Consider the following 24130-nt stretch of genomic DNA (forward strand, 5'->3'; position numbering starts at 1 on the left):
TAACTCCAGTGAGATAAAAACTCTCTTTCTTGTGTCTACAGGCTTCTTTGACAACGACACGCATTTCCAACTACACCTGTCTATGAAAAAATGCCCAAACGAACATAAACAGCTGAACTGCGCTTTGCGCTAGACTTTCGCTGGGCATGAAAAGAGGGGCCTATATTTCAGAAGAATCTAGCTCCAGCATGTTATGTAGAGGGAGATGTCAAAATTCGGAACATATATCATGACTGCATTCCTTTTGTTACCTTTGCAGCACAACTCAAGGAACACAAAATGCCACTACACTACATCGTCTGCATCTAACAACATGGGCTACTAGAAATACAGGCACACAAACACAAAGCATTCATATCCAATTGGGTCAAAATGCTTCTCTAGCCTAAAATTCTAGCCTGAAGATCGGTTTGTTCATCGAGAGTTGGAGCGAGTGTGCGCGTGTGTCTGAGTGAGTAGAAGCAAGTGGCCCTGTCTAACAGATATCAGCTACCCACAGCCACAAGCAACAGATTCTGAATAATTTGTCAGGACCATTATTCCACATGCCAAAGGGAGAGAAAACACAGCGCAAGATACTGCAAGACAGCCACAACCGCAAGCAGCGGGCTGACGAATTAGCCTGCATCATGTGACGTGCAAAGCCAGCGTCAGGCTGTTGCCCTCGGCCTGCCTCCAACTTTTTAAGAGAATCCGCTGAGTATCATATTTCTATTAGAATAGGATTTAACATCAGCTTTGTCGGATGACAGGAGTAAACAGTGCTAATAAATTGCAAAGAGTTTCTTTCGGTGATGCGATGATGTCTGCTTTAGACTAACTACAACTTAGCAGTGAAGCCTAATTCATGTATTGCACCATTTTTATAGAAACCTTTCATGTATTTGCACAGCTAGTGCACAAAAAAAAGAAGAAAAATCTCATTTCTAGGAAGGATGAGAGCAGATAAAAAGATTAGAGCGGAGTTGTGATGTGTGGCAGCAGAATGATGCAACCGCACCGTGTGCCATCTTTTTCTATCCAGCGATCCCCGGTGATGTCATCATGCTGTAACCAACTTGCTCCCTCCTCGAATGCTGAACACTTTTTTCCAGCCCCGGATCTCCTCCTCACACCCTCTGACCTGAGGAACAAGCATTTCCACCTGTTTCTCCGTGTGTCTCAGCACGATACCGGCCTCTCTACTGTTTTGCTCCAACTCCCTCCTGGGGCGATCCAATAGCTGCCTCTCCTGATCCCCGCTGTTAAAAGTCAGCGGTTCAGGCCTTTCAGGACAATATCAGAGCTCTCTCCATCTGTCATGTTAAAAGCTTGCCAGAACCGGATATAACATGGCCAAATCAAATACAAAGATTTAATGATCTGAACGAATGATCATTTTAATAATGGATTAATCTCTCAATTGTTTTGTTTTTAAATCATTTACATTTATATCCCTTTAATAAAAAAAAGCAATGTAAAACAAACAAACAAATAAATAAATAAAAATAAAATTTAAAGGCAACAAAGCAATACAATTGAAAGTTGGGCAATTCAATTAAATATTTTACTTACTGCTTTTGCAAAAATCATGTTTCCTGCATTTCACAACATTTTTATTTTATTTTATTTTTATTTTTTTTACAGAACAGAACAGAAGAGTTTACAAAACTGTTTGTCCATTGGCAGTGCACAAACATAAATGCATAATAATTCAGTTTCTGGTTTGGTCTGTAACATGTCATAAAATAGACAAAAAAATTCAAGTGCCAAAGACATTTTACTCCTTTCATGCACAAATTATGATAAACTACATTTTTTTTTAAACATTCATTCATTGGGGTGTGATACAAATAGCACCCCTAACCAATTTGAAAATTTCCCTCATATTTTATGGCAGATTAGCATTGGAGTGGATTCATCAAAGAAAAAAAAAACATGATTATATGCTCTTGTGTGAGTCATGTTTGCAAACTTGTAATAATCTGTTCCACCAGGGCGTCATCTAATCTGAGATCAAACATCCTTGGACCACATCCTCACGTGGAAAAAGGATGAAAATCCATCTAACTACATCATATCTTCTTCCCTGCTCAGTCTCACACTCTCAACACACGGCTCTTTTTGATCACTGCATGCACACCCAGAAGCCTTCAAGCACCAAGTAAGGTCTCTTCTAATGTCTTCATAATGATGCTATTACTATGTTGCATGCTATTATCATAATTCTACTGAACAGAAGGTGCGAGGTATTCCGTAAATAAGCCTGACGACATTTAAGAGCACATTTATAACATGTTCCTTATCGCAGTGATAGCCCACGAATCACATGAGTTGCCATTAATGATTCAGAGCATTTGTAGATTAGCTGGCGGTTGCCATCTGATGAATGAGCCTATTTCATGGTTGCTCCAAGGTTAGTGAGATCGAAGCGAGCGTGCTCCAGTTGATCATTATGGGCCCCAACTGCTAACCGATGGCTTGCAATCCATCGTTTGGAAGATCGGGGCAGAATGAACGGGACATATGATTCATAAATTTCAAATTCAGATGTGCTATCAGTCTTTGAGGTTCTTCTTTGTCTTCAACAAACACCCCTAACTAATCATGCACGTCTGTTGTCAACAGTGATACTGGGTGTACATGACAAAATGTGAGACCAGTTTTAGGAGTCGCAGCCTTAGAGAAAAGCAAGCTGAATATTTGCGGATGTTGGATTCGCTAACTTTTCGGATGAATGCTGGAGAAAATCTGAGGGTCACCTCGTTAGCCATTAGCAACATTTAGAGACCTTTATCGATGCTTAGAGAAAATGTGAGAATGTTTGGGAATGTTTTATTCAACAGAAGTACAGGAAGTCACGACGTACAATGCTTCAACTTTACAATGCCCATGCCTCATTCCCAGCACCTTCTTTTTCGTTAACATTTCCCACAGTGATCACGCCATTTTACACTCACACTCATTGCTCACAGACAGCATGCTAAAGCTAAGTTAGCTTCTCAGAGTCTAACAAGCACCAACCCTCTGTCTGTATTAAATGTCTGTGGCTTGTGCGGAAACAGGAAATATTGATTCTGGCAACTTCCGGTGCCGCAAATATTTTATCGGTGAAATCTGACTTATGCGGAAATTCAAGATACGTCGCCAGTGTGGGAACGGATCTTGTTCATAACACGAGGAGTCCCTGTACACCAATAATTCTGTGCATGTGTAAATCCCTGATTTTTCTATCCTATCTTTGAAGAAGCAACCTTTTGTTTCAAACAAACGTGGATTCTCTCACAGTTTCCTTGACAACAAAAGACACTGGTGACAATGCTGGGAGAGGTTACCAGCCGGGAATTGGTCACAAACAAAAGTATATCTACAAAACATGTATTGTTATTACTGCACTGTTGCGATAAAATGAATAATGTGCAAATAATGTTTGATTGTTTACTGTTTTTACCTCAGCCAAGTAATGCGTGCTGTCCCGAGCATTGAATATTAGAAGGTCTACACACTAAGTAGCAGGATTTCCCCCCAATCTCATTAAAGGCTGAGCAAACAAAAAGTGAATTAATCCCATTAAGACCCTTGAGATGATGGTGAATAGGAAAAAAAAATATGAGAAAATGAGAGAGAAATGTTCACATGACTGCAACACTAATTTAGTGTAGTGTGTCTTGAATATCCTACAACATATTAATATTGTTATTACGTCCAATTGGTAATTACAGTACAGGATCACCCTAAGCGTTGTGGGGATGTATGAATGTCCTGCGCCTTGCTCATGGGCACTGATTGCCAAAACAGAGTGACTATGCTCCGGGCGAGCAGCTATACATCTTTCAATCAAAAATCCTTTAATGAAGTCCTCATTTTTTCTCTACTGCCTTCTCCATCTACAATGTCTTCGTCACTCATCCATCTCCATCCCCTCTGGGAAATCATCCTTTTTTTTCCATCACATCCTTAAACCTTTAACGTTCCTCATTTGTCCATCCCTCACACCCTTCGAGACGAGCTTGATTCACTGACTGTCATTGGTCAACATTCGTGTCTTCACTAATCAATGCTCATCACTGGATGCCCTACGTTCATTTTTTTTCCTCACTGTGACTGTTCTTCATATGTCAGTATTTAAAAAAAAAAAAAAAAAAAAGAGATGCAGCGCGAGAAGGACATTTTGGTTTTAACAGGGGAGTTATGACTCAGATCAGATGTTTGTTCATTGATGTGGGAGGAGAGAGCTTTCTAATTCCATTTTCCATCATATTTCTGTTCTTTTTGCTTTCAGTGGGCCAGAATGCCTCACGGGTGTAATGAATACAAGAATGACGACATTGACAAGACAAGTGACAGAACCTTAATGTATGGATCAGTTGTACGTATGTGGTAAAAATAGCAAGGGCATTCAGTGGCTTTCAGTGACTGATCACGACCTACTTGGACTAGTACTGTGTATGTGCCTTCATTTACTCCTGCAATGACCAGAAAAGGTGACAGAAAACTGTAAATCCTCGAATTGACCATTTGCAACGACGTCACGTGATCATGTGTCGACCCCACCATGGACGGCAGAAGGAAATTACGTTTTAATGGAAGTGGACGGGCGGCGGAGCGATTTAGGTACTTAGAGGCGTTTATTTTACAAATTAAAAGTTATTATTGCCCATCGAGCCATGGAATCTGCTAGTTCAACTAACGTTCGCCTGTCGGCAGAAGTGGAGCATTTAGTAGGTGCTCATAGAGTGCGATATTTACAGAAACTGGAGATGGCTGGTTTGAAAAGAGACCCTACCTTCTGCCCCCTGCTGTTTTCACGGACCTAATCAAATCGCCGACTTTTCCGGAATTCACGGTGCACGACCTGTATCACTATGTTGTCAATAAAGTAGCTCCTTACACCGGAGCCGATTTAAAAGCTGTAAAAAATGCTTGCTGCAAATCTGTGAATAGTTTGTGGGCTGTCAGTCCGTTCTGTTGATTGCCTCTATCCATTGACATGTTTTGTCTTCATTAGTAGGTATTTGGTAAAAAGCAACATTTGGTTTTCTCCATTGTTTGTTTGTACAACCGACCGCAGCAAGATATGACCATTTTATAATTGAATCGACTAGACAAAGGACTTCATGCTGTACACGATTCAATTGTTACAATCCAGGCAAGTGGTTCTTTTGCCGTCCATAGTTCAGGAGGGAGCGTTCCCATGGCGGAAGTGACGTCATGTGCAAATGGTCAATAGGTGCACTGGTAAAGTCCACAAGTCTGTGTCTTGACACTTGCATATAGCAGCAACAAGACGGTGTATCTCTGCACGTCACGACATTCACTGCGACTGAACTGCTGTTGGTGCTGCTGCTTATGCATGTCTGCAATTGTTATTGAAATAGAAAATAAACAGTGTACTTGTTGCTTGTAAAGGAGTGAGAAGGAAAAAAAAATAAGAACTGGTTTGTGTGTGTATGTCACTTCAGAAGAAAGATGAGAGTCACAGAGTGGGAAGAAGGTGTTTAAATAAAAAGAGAAATGAAGTTGAGACAAAACCTCGGAGGCAGTAAAATTCTGATTAAATTAAGCCGAAAAGTGAATACAAACGACATGCTTCACTTACTCAATCAGCACATTTTGAGTATGCCACTCAGTGTGATGTTCCCATAATCTAATTTCTCCAAAAGTACGGCAAAATGTGTTACCAGCTCCCTGAATCTTTTTACATAATCAGGGCTACTTGACCTATCATCTCGGTCTGCGCCTCCTCACTTATACAATTCTCCCACCTACAACACTCTGCATCTTTTATGTCCAAGGATCGTACATTACAGAAAGAGCTCAAAACATACTGTATATAGCATGTGACTATCGATACATACAATATATATATAATGTGTATTGCATTATAGTTTCTCTGGCCTAAAGATGATCAGAAGCCCTGACTTACATTTACAACCTAATTTTTTTTAGATCATTTTTGTCCAATCAGCTTTCAGCCTCAAAAATCAGTAGTGCTGGCTGATGAAACGTATTACTATAGAAGCAATGGGTCTCCTTCGTTAACCAATCACATTTAATATTCATCCACACAGGACCATCCCACAGTGATGTATGCATTTTTCCATCCACTGATTGGTTGGTAAGAGCAAAACCTGTTTCAGTTAACTTCAAATAGCAAAAACACACCTATGTACTTGTAGTTTTGTATTAAAGGGATTACACCACAGTATTTTAAGCCCTTCCAAAAGTTACATATAATCATATATTAATAAAATCTTACCTCTGACACCATGGCGATGTAATTTTTTATGAAATATTAGGTATTTTGCTGGTTAGTTTTGTAAGTTGGAAGTAAAACGGCCGGTTCAGTAAATCCCCGTGTGATTGCCACGCCCCCAGCGAGCCGACTGCGGTCTGCTATTGTAGCACTACGTTTGAGCACTCCTCTGAGTACACCACGCAACTTGACATAAGCCAATTCTCCAATAAGCATTTGAAACAAAACGGCTACTTGCCGCATGAAATCGTGGAGGAGGAGGGGAGGAGAGAGAAGAAGATCGGGAGAGGATAGCAGGGGAAAAACACCTGGACTGGTTTCAAGCCAGTAACTTGCTGCTTACAGAACACGCACACTAACCACTATACTATTTACTCAGTCAGGCTCAACAGTGCAAAAGTTTTACTTGTAGTTTACACAAGTATCAGCTAGTGCACGGGATTTTAAGACAGCCAATTGTTAGGCAAATGTGGCATTGCAAATGTGAAGGATAATTGTTTGCTTTGGATTCACTTGGCGAGAATGTTTACTGATAAAGGCTACATTTGTCACTATCCAATGGAGGTCTCAGAGAAAGTGGGCATGTGTGTTCAGTCCGCAGAGGCGGTGCGGGGGTGGGTCCGCACTTTATGAGGTCATAAATTGAGCACTCGCTCGTTTTCTCAGGTTGGGAGGAGATGGTGCTAGGAGAGCAGAATCACCTAGAATTTTTCTTAGGGGGCAAATGGAGGAAAACACCACTTCTGTCATGTTTCTGGAATTAGCATTTTAACACGGCTAATAGCTCCAAAAGTTGATTTTTCATGTTGGTGCCCCTTAAAGTGATTTTTTACAGGATATTTCCATAGAGCATTAAAATGTGCTAAGGTACCACAATTCATTCAAATTTTGAAACTGATACTACTAAAAAAAAAAAAAAAAACTACTAATAATAAAAAATAAAAGGAAGATTCAACATTTAATAAAATGCCAATGATGAAAACTATGGTTAACTTGCAGTTATCTACACAGTTTAAATTAGGCTTGTTTCTCCAACATAGAAAATATCAAGACCCATACCAATTTTATTTTGTACTGTTTTGGAGTGCATCATCCTAACCCAGTGCCGTCACTCTTTCTACAGTATGCATCTTCTCCATTGTGTCTTTTCAACACCAAAGATGACCCCAATACCAAAAATAGCACTCCCCGCCTCCCAGCCATTTCACTGGGACAAGAACTCATGGAAAGGGGTCAGGGGTATAAAAGTCAGTCCTCGTCAATTTGGAAGACCCTGTCAGAGTTTCACTTTTAACCAATCACTGCCTATCCAAACGCCTCAACCATGGCAACAGGGCACCAATCAAAAACAAGACTGTGACCCCACCAGCTACCTGGGCAGTCAGGAAAGGTGAGAGAGGTGAGAGACACACACACACAGCCTGTGGCAGGCCTGTGCAGCCTGCCTCAAGGTCATTATCCAAGTGCCATACTCTCTCTGGACATTCATATTTTTCTTTTCGTTCTGGTGGCTTCTATCATCTTCAGCACCTTCGACAGTCATTATATTCAGTTTGTCAAAAAAAAAAAAAAAAAGTGGAGGGATGAGGGGCCCATGGAGGTGTGAAAATAAAAATATATTTTCTCAAGACTCTCTCAATGTAGGCTGAATGAATGAAAGACATGCAGTGTAACTCTTGGTAATCTGTACAGCGCATATTTCCCTGCATCATGAAGACATATCACAAAACTAAAAACACATTTACATCCTTTTATACAAACGTTATTTACTGTTTATCTTAGCGAGGACTACATCCTGTGGTTTACTACGATTTGTTTTTGTCTAGAAATGACTGCCCAGTGCTCTGCCAGGAGATTTGAGCGGTCATTTCAAGTTCAGTTACATAAACAATCCCGCACAGTCCTAACATGGATTCACATTTGTTCTGCGGGAAACCATGAATAAGTCTATAGAGTTCCAATAATGTCTTATTAGATTTTCTACCTAACCTAAATTTCGCATGACTTTTAAGTGGTTTTTCTATTGTACACGCTTGCTTCCTCTCTCTTGCTGGCAGTACACTCATCACGTGCTGAATAATAGATGTTGGCAGTACAGTACAAATTAGATAGCTCTGTGATAGATGAATGTTTCATGCTTCCATTCATTGTTTATATGAATGTCAGTGCTATCTCCATGCCTGTCTGCCTCTTCTGGCAACAATTGCACTCTGTCAATGCCTCGTGCATCTTTCATGCGCAGAGCATCATTTTACACTTTTTCAGTGTTGCTCTTCAATTGAATTACCAACATAAATGGACGATTTGACTTTTTTTTTTTTTTTTTTTTTAGTAATCCTCTCAAATGGTACCATCCTGATAGCGAAATACTGTTACGTGTTGTGCACATGCTTAAAAGTTAACGGATGCATCACTGTGTAGCAAAGAAATCCAAGAGAGTCCGTTATTGATTTTCTGGAAAAAAGGAGGCCGATGCGAGAGTTTGTCATCCAAGGAGAGCCTCGCAGGAAAACAGCCTGTCGAGAAGAGCCTGTGGGGAGGCATTCACTCTGATAAACACATGCATACATTTCTTTATAAAGACACACCGGAGGTGAGGCGCGGGGAAGGAGAGAATGCCGAATGTTTCACATACAGTATGCTAACCTCGAACCAAAAGCTGACAAACAGACCAAGTAAAAGCCGAGAGCTATTTTTGGGTTGCAGCTCGCTCCAGACTGTGCTCCACAAAAGGCGCCGTCATTTTTGGCCCCGCAAGTGACGATGTGAGCGTGATTAACAGTCACACTGTTTAATTCCAGTCTCAACAGGTGTGACGGAGACATGGAGAACACTATGGGCTTGATTTAGTAAGATCACAAAACATGGGCACCAAATTGCATGCTCGTGCTAATATATTGTGCACCTTGTTCGTGGTTGTGTTGGATGCAGTCTAATCAAATTGCAATGTTTTATTAAGAATCCAAACAGCAGGCACTAAATGTGAGTTCACTCACTCTTAACGGTGTATTCAAGGATCTTTTATTGCTTTATCTTCCGGGTGGACCCTCTAACCGATTGGTTCTCGAGCCCATCAATCAATCTGCCGTAACGACATTGCGCGACCTCTTTCCGAGCATGTGCACTTTGAGTGTTTGTAGCATGTAGCCGCTGAGCTTCGTATTCAGCCATTCATTGTTGTAGCTCCACCGATCTCACCGCATACTTTGAAAATGGCTGCGAGCCGCAAGAGGACATCCGCCGATGAAGTGAGGCCGGCTGCAGAGACTGATGAAAATGAGCTCGTACATTCTTTTACTTGAAATAAATATAGTAAAGTTTTCCTTCTTGTAAAATATACTTAGAATTTCTGAATGCATCAACCCTTATAACCTGTCAATAGCCTCTCCACAGTAATTTTGTCGGGAAAAGGCGGGACATTCTGTACAATAATTCGAGCTGATTTGACGATGCAACATTCTACACGTTTGTTTTAACCAATCACGGCCAAGGGTGAAAATTTCATGTTAGTTCTTGTCGAAGGGGGGAAAAGCACGAACATCTTACCAGCTAGAAATGCACGAAGTGCCCCTCGCTGTTCAACGTTCAACAAGGACACGGTGAGTAATTCTGTGAAAACAGAATTACTTGTAGCGTCCATTCATCCATGTTAGGTTTGTTTGTTAGCTATGGCATCGGCGAAGGCTTCCTGGTTTCGTCACAGTTGCATATCCCGCCCCCAAACACAATGTTGCTCTGTGATTGGTCCGAACCACTGCACGGCGGTTATCAGCGGCAGCGGTATAAGATGTATTCTCCGGAGTTTGTGAACTCACAAATACCGCGAGAATTCATCTTGTGAGAGCATGGTTACAACCATTACTAGGCTGGGCCGGATGAGCAGGAGAGCTGGTGGAATGGTCTTCCGCATGTGCATTTTTCAAAAACTGACAAATTGATGTTTGGCTGCTACTTTTCGGGAAGATCCTTAGACTTAGACTTAGACTTGACTTTATTGATCCCTTTGGGATGGCTCCCTCTGGGAAATTTACATGTCCAGCAGCAATGAGAACTTCAATACACCTTTAAGAGAATGCATGCACTCTTGGCTGGGTATTGCCAACAACCTCTCAATACGATACGTATCACAATAAAGGGGTCATGATACGATAAATATCGCGATATGTATCACAATACATGTACTTCAAGGCGATACGTATCCCGATATTTTACATGAATTTACTTGCATTTTATTATAACAGTCATATGTATGCCTAAATGATATGTTTATTATGCTGGATGGCAAAAATGTTTTTGTTCGCAGATCTTCTGGTTTACCACCAAGCGGCATGGCTGGTCTAAATGTGCACGCACAGCAGAGCAAGGAGCAACTTTCACAGACACACCGGGAAACTTTACAAATAGGCATGGGCCGATATGAACAAAAATATCAAAGTATTAAAATTACAGCTCTAAAATGAGCTTATGTGAAATATTTGGGGAAATATAAACAGCATTTTCTTCATGTAACATTATATCATTTTTAAACAATATATAGGAAACTTGGTACATTAAGAAACATGTACCATGTTAAGTTTATAAGTAAATAAATGTTGATATTCTTCCTCTGTTTTAATTTTTTCTTTGCAAGACACAGTGTCCAATCATTGGTAAGCTAATTTTAGAACAGAATTCAGTTACTCAGTTACTGCAGGCAGCCACACGTACACTACCTTCCTCCTCCTGCATCCTGCAAGTGCACTATTTGAAGGCAATTAACTTCAAAGATGCTGCTGTTTTGTTTTTGTTTTTTTTAGGTACAATGCAAGCTGCAAAGGCATCCGTGTCTCCTCTGCTCCCACTTCTCCTGCGCAACTTCAAAGAGGCTGTACAGCCCAGTGCAAGCAACACATCGTTCACTGCCTATTTAAAGTTAACGAGCAATATCGAAGATGACGCCTGCAACGATATATTACCATATCAATTTTTTGGGCACACCCCTAGTGTCCATGTGGTAGAGACCACCAAATTTAAAAGAGGGCTTTGCATTTCAGGTAGCTCTGATGGTTTCCATTTGGGAGACCACTGCAAGTGCAAATTGATGTTGGAAGCGATGGAATCGGAAGTGTTGGTGGAAGAGAAACAAGTATATTACTGAGTTCCAATCCAGTTTGAGCGCTTTAGGAACAATACCGGTGAACCAAAGTGCTTAACGCACTTTCTGAGGAAATGTTCTAATGTAACTGCACAGCCTCGAATAAGTGTAATAGAAAAGCGACCACATACGACTGTAATACACCATGAAGGGAAAACAATGAAAAATAAAAAGAAAAGGTTTGGAAACACACTAGCAATACAAAATTTAAAGTGACAAAAATGGGACAGACTGTAACAAGTAACACGGCAAGCATCATATCAAGCATCAGTTATAGCCCGGGGTTACCACAGAAACACAATGAACTGAGCAGCAGATGATATGGCTAAAAATATACCATGGACAAAAACAAAAAAAACAAAAACCATGTTTGACTAGCATGTGTGTGCTAGAATATTCAGTGTGAGCACTGGAGGAGACAAAAGGAGAGGGATGTGTTGAAAACGGGGTGATAATGGGCGATAGAGGAGGTGGCATCGAAGGAGGAGCTGATGGCGGGAGTGTGGAGGGTTTCTATTTTTAACCTGCAAGTGCGATATATGGTAATACGTGTTCAAACTAGAAAATGAAAGCGGTATTGACGGAATACATAACTTCTTTCCTTGCATTTAAAAGTCAAAACAGAGACTTATAAACTTAATTTACCGTTACAATTATAACAGCTGTTTGTTTTTCAGGCAGGTGGATGTTTACATCATTAGAAGAGAATATTACAAGGCCGCTTCTGTCAAAATTTGATGGATGACATTCTTAATTAGATTAGGGGGGTCATGTGTGGGTCATGACCCCTCCCTAATGAAGATTAATGACCCTTTAATGACTTCCAGATGTCATATAATGAGGGTTAATGACCCTTAATGACTTCCTGATGTCATTTAATGAGGGTTAATGACCCTTAATGACTTCCTGATGTCATTTAATGAAGATTAATGACCCCTAATGACTTCCTGATGTCATTTAATGAAGATTAATGACCCTTAATGACTTCCTGATGTCATTTAATGAAGATTAATGACCCTTTAATGACTTCCAGATGTCATATAATGAGGGTTAATGACCTTTAATGACTTCCAGATGTCATTTAATGAGGGGTAATGACCTTTAATGACTTCCGGATGTCGTTTAATGAGGATGAATGACCTTTAATGACTTCCGGATGTCGTATAATGAAGATGAATGACCTTTAATGACTTCCGGATGTCGTTTAATGAAGATGAATGACCTTTAATGACTTCCAGGTGTTATATAATGAAGATGAATGACCCTTAATGACTTCCTGATGTCATTTAATGAAGATTAATGACCCCTTAATGAAGATGGATGATGTGTAGGTGGTGTTCCTACCTGTTTTTGCAGATATCATGGCTGACCCGGGTTCAAATGCTAATTGTTTGGTTAACTTCCGGATCCGGTGCACGCCCCCCTAGATTGAGTGAATAATAATGAGATTGAATGACGTGATCGGAGGGAGTGGTTTAGTATGGGTAAAACCGCCGGGGGAAAAGTACTAGCCATTTCTATTATGGTGAAGGGGGAAAAGTAATATGAGGCCTTCGCAATGCCACACTCACTTCTCTGAAAAATTCTCAAGAGGTATCGGCTCTGAGCTTCCAAGATGAATCAAGGTAATTAACTCTTGATATTATCTATATATGTATATATACTCATACAAATGTGGCACTTATATTCACTTCTATTAATGTTTTTGCTATGAAATAAAAAAACCCTACATCTTAATGAAGCTTCTGGAAAAGCAAGCATCTTAGTGAGTGATTTATTTATTTAATGGAATGATGCATGCCTTTATTTTTATACTTATAGCGTTTATTTTATTTTTAAGTTATGAGAGATTTTGGAATAAGTCTGTATCAATATGTATTTTTGTTTTACATTTATTTTAATTTTATAGAGTTAGGAGAGTTTTTTTTATTTTATTTTATTTAAAAAAAATGTTGAATGAGTGAATGAGTTCGTATTTTCTTATTTTAAATTTGAATTTTTACAGAATTAGAAGCGTTGTTGGATGAAATTCAACTGTATTATTATTCAGCGTCACAAGATGGCGATGTTGTGCCAGGAATCCGGCGTAAGTATTTCTTATTTTGAAACGTTTAGAGCTTTTTCTTGCTTTAAAATTAACTGTTAGTAATGGATATTTACAGAATTGAATGAGGATGTGAACGAAAGGATTAGACAGCCGGAGATTTTCGTAATTACGAGTGATGAGGAAGAATTGGATGACGAATTACCTGCAGGAGTGAACGGTAAATTTCCTTTTTTTAAATAAAATAAAACCTATGTATTACTATTTTTTAAATGAACCGGTAATGTTGTATGATTATAGGTGGTGATATACTGAGCGAGACGGTCCCAGAGACTGCTCAACCTGAGGTCATAATAATATCTGACGAAGAAGAAGAAGGAGAAGAAGAAGAAGAGATATTAAGGCGTGAAAACGTGAGGGCCGAAGAGGAAGGTGAATTCGTCGGGTTTCCACCGATTGAAAGCGAATCTGAAATGGAAAACTCTGAGGGGGGTGACATGGATTTAGATAATGTAGGTCAAGGTTTGGCTGAAATTGTAAATGCCTTAAACGATGAGATCTCTATGCAAATCGAGCCTTTTCAAATGCCTGATGAAATCGTCGACGATGATGGCGATCCGTTTGTGGCTATAAGACACATTGAGGATTTTATTGATTTCTTTAATCCTTTAGAGAGGGCTCTTGCACGTCTTAACCAGTCATCTTCAAACGGCGAAGCCGTTGAGGACATACTTGAACCAGACATACATAGAAATGACCAACAGCAATCCTCTGTATCATTTTCACAACATTCCCAGCCACACCCACACAATCAAACGCAACATGTAGAAGGTAGCAGAAGTACACATTGCCAGCAGACACTTGTGTCAAATACACAAAACTTTCAATACCAACCATACACGCACAATCAAACGCAACAGACAGAAGCTGGTGGTAGTAGTACACCAGCTAGACAAGACCTCCAACAACAGTCTCGGGTACATCGACACATTCAAGCAGAACATCCCCCAGCACCAACCCCCAGTACACAATCCACCTTGCAACAATCTTCAGACACAAACAGACAGGTGGGGGGACAAGTTAGGCGTCCGAATTTTAACAACTTGGAGATAAGACGACGTCTAAATACAACGAGACCCGAAGACCCCCTTGATTTTGCAGCCTTCTACACAAACATTGGCAATAATTTGAATGAAGCTGTGCAGGAGGTAATCAGATCGACTAGTCGCGGTGATATAGTCCAAGCAGAAATAGTGGGTGAAAATGTGAGGGAGCACTGTTACCTAGATGCTGTTAATGACCCGAATGACGTAACTGACGCAGTCCATAATTTGCTAGATCGCATCGCACAATCTAATACAGAGGTACTGGCCGACAATAGTCTAGAACTTGTTGTACAGATTGTATTTGATGTTAATGGCGGAGGAGGTGCCAAACGCAAACTAATTTTGACTACAAATGATGAAATGGTTCAAAAGAAGAAGAGATGTTTGTACATAACGTATGACAAAGATGATAAATTATGCTTTGCTAGATCGTTAGCATACCTGCTTGACGGATCGTTGACTGTTGATCAGGCTACACAGAGGGCTCGTTATTTACAGCAAAGCGTGGGGTTGACTTGTGAGACTGCCGTTAGTCTGAGGGACGTACACAAATTTGAAACGCTTGTGAAACGCAAAATCGTTATAGCTTATAGAGCGGATTGCGAACGCCCCCTGTCTTTTTTTGAGACGCAATACCCCAAATCAGAGGACTCAGTGTTCTTACTGCTATTAGACGGACACTATTATGGAATAAAATCGGTTAAGGAGTTCATAGGGAAATCCTACTTTTGCAGACAATGTTACAAAGGGCATAAAAACCAAGAACAACATAGTTGTGAGGGGCATTGTCACATCTGTCTCGACCCTACCTGCAAACAACAACCGTTCAAAGCCATTCATTGTAACGATTGTAACAAAATATGTCAGAACGAGAGTTGCTTCGTTAAACACAAAGAACGCAGACAGACCTCAAAATCCGAGACTAGCAACTGTGAGAAATACAAAAAATGTAGCGAATGCAGTGTGGAATATTACGTCAAATCACAGGGGGGAGAATGTTAAACATAAATGCCCTCAAGCCAAATGCACAGTATGTGGAGAGGTTCTACCTAAGGGCGATGATGAGGCGAGAGGAAACCCTCATCTGTGTTACATGCAGCCTCTAAAACCGGAAGCGCCTTGTAAACAAATAATTTACTACGATTTTGAAACATTCGTAGGTGCTGACGGTAAACACAAACCCTACCTAGTGTGTACCAAATCGACAAAGGGGGTGGAAAAACATTGGTTGGGTCTTGATTGCGTCGAACAATTTCTTGATTATGTCAGGAACCCTCGTTTTGAACAGTCTAAACTAATCGCTCACAACGCCAAAGGTTTTGACGCTTACATCATTCTAAACAAAATGGTAGACATGGGGGTTAATGTCAGCGTCATTATGCAAGGGAGCAAAGTCATTTGTTTCTCAGATACGGACTACAAACTGGGGTACATCGACTCCTTGTCCTTCCTCACGATGCCCCTCAGCTCCTTGCCTAAAGCTCTAGGTTTCATCGATCAAACTAAAGGGTATTTCCCCCATGGCTTTAGCTCTCTAGACCATTTAAATTACATCAGAGAGAATATTACAAGGCCGCTTCTGTCAAAATTTGATGGATGACATTCTTAATTAGATTAGGGGGGTCATGTATGGGTCATGACCCCTCCCTAATGAAGATTAATGACCCTTTAATGACTTCCAGATGTCATATAATGAGGGTTAATGACCCTTAATGACTTCCTGAAGTCATTTAATGAGGGTTAATGACCCTTAATGACTTCCTGATGTCATTTAATGAAGATTAATGACCCCTAATGACTTCCTGATGTCATTTAATGAAGATTAATGACCCTTAATGACTTCCTGATGTCATTTAATGAAGATTAATGACCCTTTAATGACTTCCAGATGTCATTTAATGAGGGTTAATGACCTTTAATGACTTCCAGATGTCATTTAATGAGGGGTAATGACCTTTAATGACTTCCGGATGTCGTTTAATGAGGATGAATGACCTTTAATGACTTCCGGATGTCGTATAATGAAGATGAATGACCTTTAATGACTTCCGGATGTCGTTTAATGAAGATGAATGACCTTTAATGACTTCCAGGTGTTATATAATGAAGATGAATGACCCTTAATGACTTCCTGATGTCATTTAATGAAGATTAATGACCCCTTAATGAAGATGGATGATGTGTAGGTGGTGTTCCTACCTGTTTTTGCAGATATCATGGCTGACCCGGGTTCAAATGCTAATTGTTTGGTTAACTTCCGGATCCGGTGCACGCCCCCCTAGATTGAGTGAATAATAATGAGATTGAATGACGTGATCGGAGGGAGTGGTTTAGTATGGGTAAAAAGGATATAACAAGCGCTTCAACAGTCCGATAGAGCTACAGCGAGGATGGCGGGGAAAATCAATGTAATCAGCGAGACAAATGTTTCAGTGCAGATGGGACGCACTGGGACCGACTCGATTTTGGATGCGCCGCGTAAGAAGCAGATGTTTTTGCGACGTATTCAGAAACCCCCCGCAGAGTCTTTGGAGGAAATATGGTCTTTGGATCCATCTGCCTCATGGGGATACCGCTTCCTTTACGAGATGGGTGAGCTGTGTCTGTATTTTAGCATGGACGGTGTTGAAAATACATCACCTAGTGGCTATGGGACTCTAAACTCTAATGACTGGGGTATATTAAATCAACTGGTACCTCGAGTGTTGAAAGAATGTATGAAGTCGTCTGAACCATGGAATGTTTTAACATTTACATGGGTCTCGAGGACAACGCCTACAGGTCGTTGGTTTTTTAAGGTGAAAATTGATTCTAACAACCTGATAGAGACTGGTGATCGCACAAATCAGAATGAACTGTTTTTTACTTTGGAAGCATTTAACACTGAATGTGGTGTTTTTTTGAGGGTTTTGACCCTACCGTTGGCTGAATGGAATGAGAGGATGGATGCGCACTCTGAAAAAATCTCCACCCTCTTTTTGGACAGCCGGCATTGGCGAAACATTGTGGGTGTAAGGAAGGCGTTGACGTTTGAGTAGTCAACGCCCCTATGAACCGCCTACTCTGACGTCATAAGCCAACCCCCCTCAAGGACAGCCCCCCTACCACTTAGACAATGGGAAAATACGCCTCTTTACAACAAATCCCTCCCATATAACCGCCCCTATGTAATATAAGAGCAGGAGTCTCCAGCCGGACTACACTTTGCCTGAAAAAGCCAACGACGACAACGATGCCTCCTACCAGACAGAGTTCCAGACGCCTGGCAACATCGTGGACGCCTCTGGGTGCCCGGAGTGTGGTGCCTCTGGTGGAAGGATCGCGGCTTAAAGTCTCAAAAGGTACGCAGACAGAGAGCTCTGACCTTGAGGAGGGAAAGGACGTTGAGGCAGCCGCGACCCACCTTGAGCGAGAGCAGTTGGACTGTTCTCAGTACCCCGCGACTGCCGACGAGAACACCCCTCCGCCGGAGAACTCTCAAGAAGTGCAGCTGACCGATGAGTACATTGCCTCGCTGGAGTATTCACAACTGCTGATGACTCCTGAGGAACTCAATACCCGGCATGAACACCTACCTCCTCAGCAGCCTCAGGAGTCTCAGCAGCAGCAGCCTCAGCAGCAACTAACCTCTGACGGGGACGTTGTGGAGGGGTGCCCGCCAACAGCTTTGCCTTCACCTACAAACCTTGACAAGGACTGGGACCTTGTCTGGAACGGGCCCCCGGACAGTTGGCTGTGTCGGGATAAGTACAACTGTATAAAACAGACTATAGGACATCTCCTCAATCAAGTTATAGTTAAATACAGTAGAGATGAATGTAATGGCTGTTTAATCAACCATCCCAGCCAGAGGCAGCACCAGTGTCTAGAAATAGACGATGATGAGTATTTTAGGAAACATTATCATCGTGTGATAGCATTGTTGTGCACGCCTAAATTCCTCCCCAGCATTCATTACATGTTGAACTTGCTTCATCTGACTACCGACATTAAAAAAGTCAAGACAGCGGCCGAGATTGTCCTGCTAGATCTCGAGCAAGAGAAGAAGATACTCGACAAGCTCGAGCAACTGGACGCCCTTGAAGGCCCCGGATCGCTGTCGAACGACCTCAAGACTCTGCTGGACAAGTACTACAATTCTAAATAGAGACACACGATGGGGAATATCTTCAGAAAATTGTTGTTTCGATATTACGGTTTGTGTAATTGGGCGGACATTCTGGAGAGAACCATTCTACATACTTCTGACCGAGACGGACGAATTGACAAAATGTTGTTGATTATGCAAAAAGTCAGATCATTGTCTCATTCGCTATTTCATGTATCTTGGGATTGTTTTGTCAGACGTGTTGTGAACGAGAGTCATTTGGGTTTGGCCAATACAATTAAAGCCGTTCTGGATGCATGGTGTGATGACGTGGGTGTAGGTCACCTGGTAACAATTTTGACTCTGTTTGTTGATTCTGCAAAATACTGTCTAGAAAATAACTACCCTTTAGACTTACCTGTTGAATTAAAAGAATTTCAAACCGTCGTTGAATTAAAAGTTAGTCCCTATGTCTTATCCCGAGTCCTTGAGTATATTAATTCTTAGTATTGCCTTTTAGCATTATGCATGTAATCATTTTTACTATTGTGTATGATTATACTATGGAAATCATGTAATAAACCAAAAAAAAACAAAAGAAGTCATGTCTGTGTGAATTTATCAATAAATAATCGTTGCATATATCATTTAAATTCATTTTCTGATGATGATGGCTGAGAGGAAGTGTATGGAGAAGCTTTACTACGATGCCTCACACCCGGCCAGTTTTGGTGGTGTAGAGCGTTTACACTTAGGTGTACAGGATGTTACGGGTAAAAAAGTAAATCGTGATCGAGTCAGGGGTTTCTTAATCGAGCAAGATGCCTACACCTTACACAAACCCGCTAGAATCAATTTCCCACGAAACAGGGTTTTTGTCCCAAGGGCGCTGAATCAATTTCAGGCAGACCTCTGCGATATGCAGGCCCTGGCTGGCGTCAACGATGGATTTAAATATTTACTGACCGTCATCGATGTTTTTTCAAAAAAAGCCTACGTACGCATTTTGAAGGATAAGACGGCTCCGCAGGTAGTTAAAGCTTTTGAATCTGTTTTGTCTGAGAGTGGGACGCCTCGAAAAATACAGACCGACGCGGGTAAAGAATTTTTTAACAGACATTTTCAGAACCTGATGAAAAAACACAACATTGTTCATTTTGCTACTGCCAGTGATCTGAAAGCCCAGGTTGTTGAAAGGTTTAATAGAACTTTAAAAACTAGAATGTGGAGATATTTTACGGCCAGAAACACACGCAGGTATATCGACGTCGTACAAGATTTAGTAAGTAGTTATAACGAAAGCTACCATAAAAGTATAAAAATGAAGCCCAATCAAGTTACTGACGGAAATACTCAACAGGTTTTCCAGAATCTATACGGTAATATGCCGATAGAGCAAAGTGGGAAATTAAAAATGCGTTTTAAAACAGGAGATGTGGTGAGGATATCTAAATTAAGAGGAGTGTTTGATAAAAAATACGAGCAGAGCTTTACGGACGAATTGTTTACCATATCTGAATGTCTTCCTCGTTTTCCACCCGTCTACAAACTGAAAGATTATGACGGGGATGTCATAGAAGGATCGTTTTACGAAGGTGAATTACAGAAGGTGAGCGTATCAAAAGACCACACATTCCATATTGAGAAAATCCTTAAAAGGCGCACGGTGAGGGGGCAGAGACAATTCCTCGTTCGTTGGAAGGGATGGCCCTCGAAATTCGATAGCTGGGTCCCCGCTTCTCAGATTGTAGACGTTTAAAAAAGAGTTTCAAATACAACTTGTATCAGAAGCCGGCATGGATCCCTTACACGATGGAGGATTCTACGTTACTCTACCTTCTAACGCTAGTATGGATGTGTATACGGACAACACAATCTCACAGTTCAGAGTGAATTTGGCCCAACACATTGATCTCGAAGGAAGTTGGGAGGTGGCCCTGACTGAGATTTCATACCCTCGTAGTTGGATAAACGTACCCGAAAACCAGACTACTTTCTATATAAAAGATATGACGCTTTCCAAAGCTAAGGATGCAAAGAACTCCGAGACAGCTAGGGGGTCTGATAAAAACGAATTTGTAACCCACACCTTAGATATTACATCCGGGGAATATGAAGATCTTGACAAGCTACGAGAGGCGGTTCTGTATATTATAAAAAATAAAATAGGCAACCAAATTTTACTCCATTACGATATTAATATGCGGAAATTTCTTTGGATGTCGTCAACCGGATGTTATAAGATCCGCTTTAATGCACCGTTGGCTTACATACTTGGTATGAAGGAAGGACAATGGTTTACTATAAAACCTAATTGGTTACCTGCCCCGTACCCAGCCGATATAAAGGCGGGTCAATACCATTTATACGTTTATACAGACGTGGTGCAACACCAGACGGTAGGGGATGCCTATGCTCCGTTATTGAGGACTGTTCCGATCGAAGGGAGATACGGGGAGTTTATTTTTAAAACTTTCAACCCTGCTTACTACCTGCCTATTAGTAGGAGACATATTGAAGAAGTAGGAATACAGATTAAGACGGATCAGAATCAGCCGGTTAATTTTAAATACGGAAAGATAATTATTACCCTGCATTTTAAACCGAGGTAAAAAACAATGGTCGTGATGGAGACACACCCTGACCTGTATCGCTTTGTTAATTATTACGAAACCCAAGCAGGAGGGTCGCTTCCGGGTTTTCACGGGGCCCCTGTGCAATATGGGCGAGGTTTGGGCTCCATTTTTTCTAAACTTTTCCGTTTTGTCGTACCTTTAGTCAAAAAAGGTTTTACAGTAGCGAAACCTCACCTGCAGTCGGCGGCTAAAAATATTGCCATGGATGTAGCAGGACGTGCGATGGAAAGAATACAGAGAAGAGAAAAGAATCAAGATGGATCCGGGTTAATGGTTTTGGCTCGAAGACCTTCGAGGAGACCGATAGGTCAGAGACTGGTTACTCATAAAAAGCGTAGGCGTGCAGTCAAAAGGAAATCAGTCTCAAGAAGGAAGCGCCGAAGAAGCAACGCCGACATTTTCTCTTAAACAATCTGACGAAAATGGCTCTTTTACATCACAAGTCGCAAGAATGCACTCTGTCGGAATTAGATTTGTTCTCACCCCCAATGACCCAACTTTCGATAGAACAAAGCCAATACGTCGAAATTTCACCCTTATCAGCTTTGACGGAGCAAGGACCCATTGAATTCTTCATACCGGGGGACGGTTCTAAATATATGGATCTCTCGGACACAATGCTTTACCTGCGTTTGCGAGTAACACACAGAGACGGCTCTCATCTGGGCCCCACCGACCACGTAGGCATCATTAACTATCCGTTAAACACAATCTTTACCCAAGTAGATGTTACATTAGGGGATAGACTCATCTCACAATCAAGCGCTACTCACCCTTACAGAGCTATGATTGAAACATTGTTAAACTTTTCAGAGGATTCTCTCAAAAGCCAATTTAGCACAGCCATGTTCTTCAAAGATACACGAGGGCGGATGGATTCAACATCGCTCACGGGCAACGATGTTAATGAAGGGCTGGTTCACAGAGCCCAATTGATTGAGGGGTCCAGGGAATTTCAACTCCTAGGCCCCATTCACTCGGATATTTTCTTTTGTGAGAGATACCTCTTAAATAACGTGGATCTAAGGCTAAAACTAACAAGAGCCAGCGATGATTTTTGTTTAATGAGTCCCCCCGACGCTGATTGCTCTCTGAAGATAATAGGAGCCACCCTTTTTGTAAAAAAAGTAGCGGTCGCACCGGCCGTTTCTTTGGGTCACGCAGCGGCTCTCCACAAAGACAATGCGCTGTACCCCCTATCGAGGATCAACGTAAAGACTTACTCTATACCCCAGTTATCGAGGATCTGCCATCAAGACAATCTCTTTTTGGGACATACGCCAAAGTATGTGGTTTTAGCACTCGTCAATCACAGCGCTTTTGTGGGGCGGAAGAATTTAAATCCTTTTAACTTTGCCCACCACAATATTGAATACCTAGCCCTAACTCAAGAAGGGCGGCAGATCCCATCTAAGGCGTTTCAACCCCAATTTAACGCAGGAAACGCAGTGCGCGAGTTTCATAACTTGTTTACCTCGACGGGGAGGTTTTTAAAAGATTTACCTCTAAGTATAGACCACGAAGACTTTCAACAAGGCTATGCTCTGTTTGCCTTTAATCTAAATCCTAGCCAGGACACAGAGGCTTTATCCCCTGTGTCCAGCGGTACACTCAGATTGGAGATGAGATTCAGGACCCCGCTTCCCCATACCGCCACACTTATTGTGTACGCTTGTTACGACTCTATTTTAGAAATTAACTCGAAGAGGGAAGTGTTAATGGACTATTACTGAGGAGATGAACGGAAGGGAATTGGAGAGTTTGATGACACGTTTACAAGGACATTTATTTGGAGGCGTTTACGCTTCGGACGAGTTATCCTCCTTGAAACCCTCGCCCCCCATATACTATATAGTTAATACACACCCCCGCTCTAAACCCGGAGAACATTGGTTGGCTCTCACCTTGGAAAAGGACGACTCTGCATCTTTTTTCGACCCCTTCGGCTTTCCCCCTGATTTTAAATATTACCCACAAAGTATAAAGTCTTTTCTGGAAAAGTATTCTAACCGTATAATTTACCATAATCGCCAGTTACAACACGAACTGTCAGCGGCCTGCGGCCCTCATTGTGTGTACTACCTGAGCCACAGAGGGTGTGGAGAGTCTTACCAGGATGTGATGGACTGCTACACCGACGATGTAATCAAGAATGATGCTATGGTATCTGCTTTTGTTCGGCGACACCGGTTTTTTACCTGCAAACCATGCGGAGGACAAAAATCATGTTCTTTCAACAAATTTAAAAAATGTCATTGTCTGTAACGGATTATGTTTTTCAAATCATTTATTCAATAAAAGCAATTTAAAAGGCAATACAGAGTGATGTGTTTTTCCTTACATAAAATAAGTGTCATATTTAAAACCCCTCCCACTTTATAGTCGAAGCAGTCCGTTTTCTTTTCTTTTTCCCGTTCGAAGATTCCTTAACAATGGGATTAGGTGTATATGAGCCGTTTTTTAGACGTCTCAACTCCTCGCGTGCATGTGGGTTAGAAACCGTTGTTTCGGGTATATTGAGTTCTGAGAGGGTGTGTAGAAACTCGCTCCAACCTCTAGGACCTTGCGATGAAACATTCTTGCCGATGAGATGTTTGAGTAAATCAGTCATGTGGGATCCTCTGACGGGCTTACCTCTGAAGATGAATTCGCTGCGAGGAGTCCAACCTCTTTCGTCGGTAGACAGTTTTCTTAAAACATAATCGGCGTTTTTACGGTAACGAGGAGGGATTGTTTGGACGATGTCGAGCCAGGCTTCATTCTCCAAACCCGTCGCTTCATCTGATGGGGGTGTGTTTGATGTCTCAGCAGGTAGAGTCAGGTTGATTGGTCGTCGTTCGTTTTCCCCTTGTTTGAGCAACCCTAAATATCGTTGCATCAAGGATTGG

At 41.4% G+C, this 24130-nt stretch overlaps 1 protein-coding gene and 1 long non-coding RNA gene across 2 annotated transcripts in view; one reads left to right on the plus strand and one right to left on the minus strand.

Moving 5' to 3' along the window:
* kcnd3 (potassium voltage-gated channel, Shal-related subfamily, member 3) overlaps positions 1 to 24130 on the minus strand; it is a 148147-nt gene that overhangs the window by 69222 nt on the left and 54795 nt on the right. The gene's annotated exons all lie outside the window — the stretch shown is intronic.
* On the plus strand, positions 13556 to 16016 carry LOC144014039 (uncharacterized). The gene is made up of 2 exons (XR_013282390.1): positions 13556 to 13633; positions 13714 to 16016. It is a non-coding gene; the product is annotated as an uncharacterized LOC144014039 (long non-coding RNA).

This window comes from Festucalex cinctus, chromosome 2, assembly GCF_051991245.1.
Source record: "Festucalex cinctus isolate MCC-2025b chromosome 2, RoL_Fcin_1.0, whole genome shotgun sequence".
NCBI lineage: Eukaryota > Metazoa > Chordata > Actinopteri > Syngnathiformes > Syngnathidae > Festucalex > Festucalex cinctus.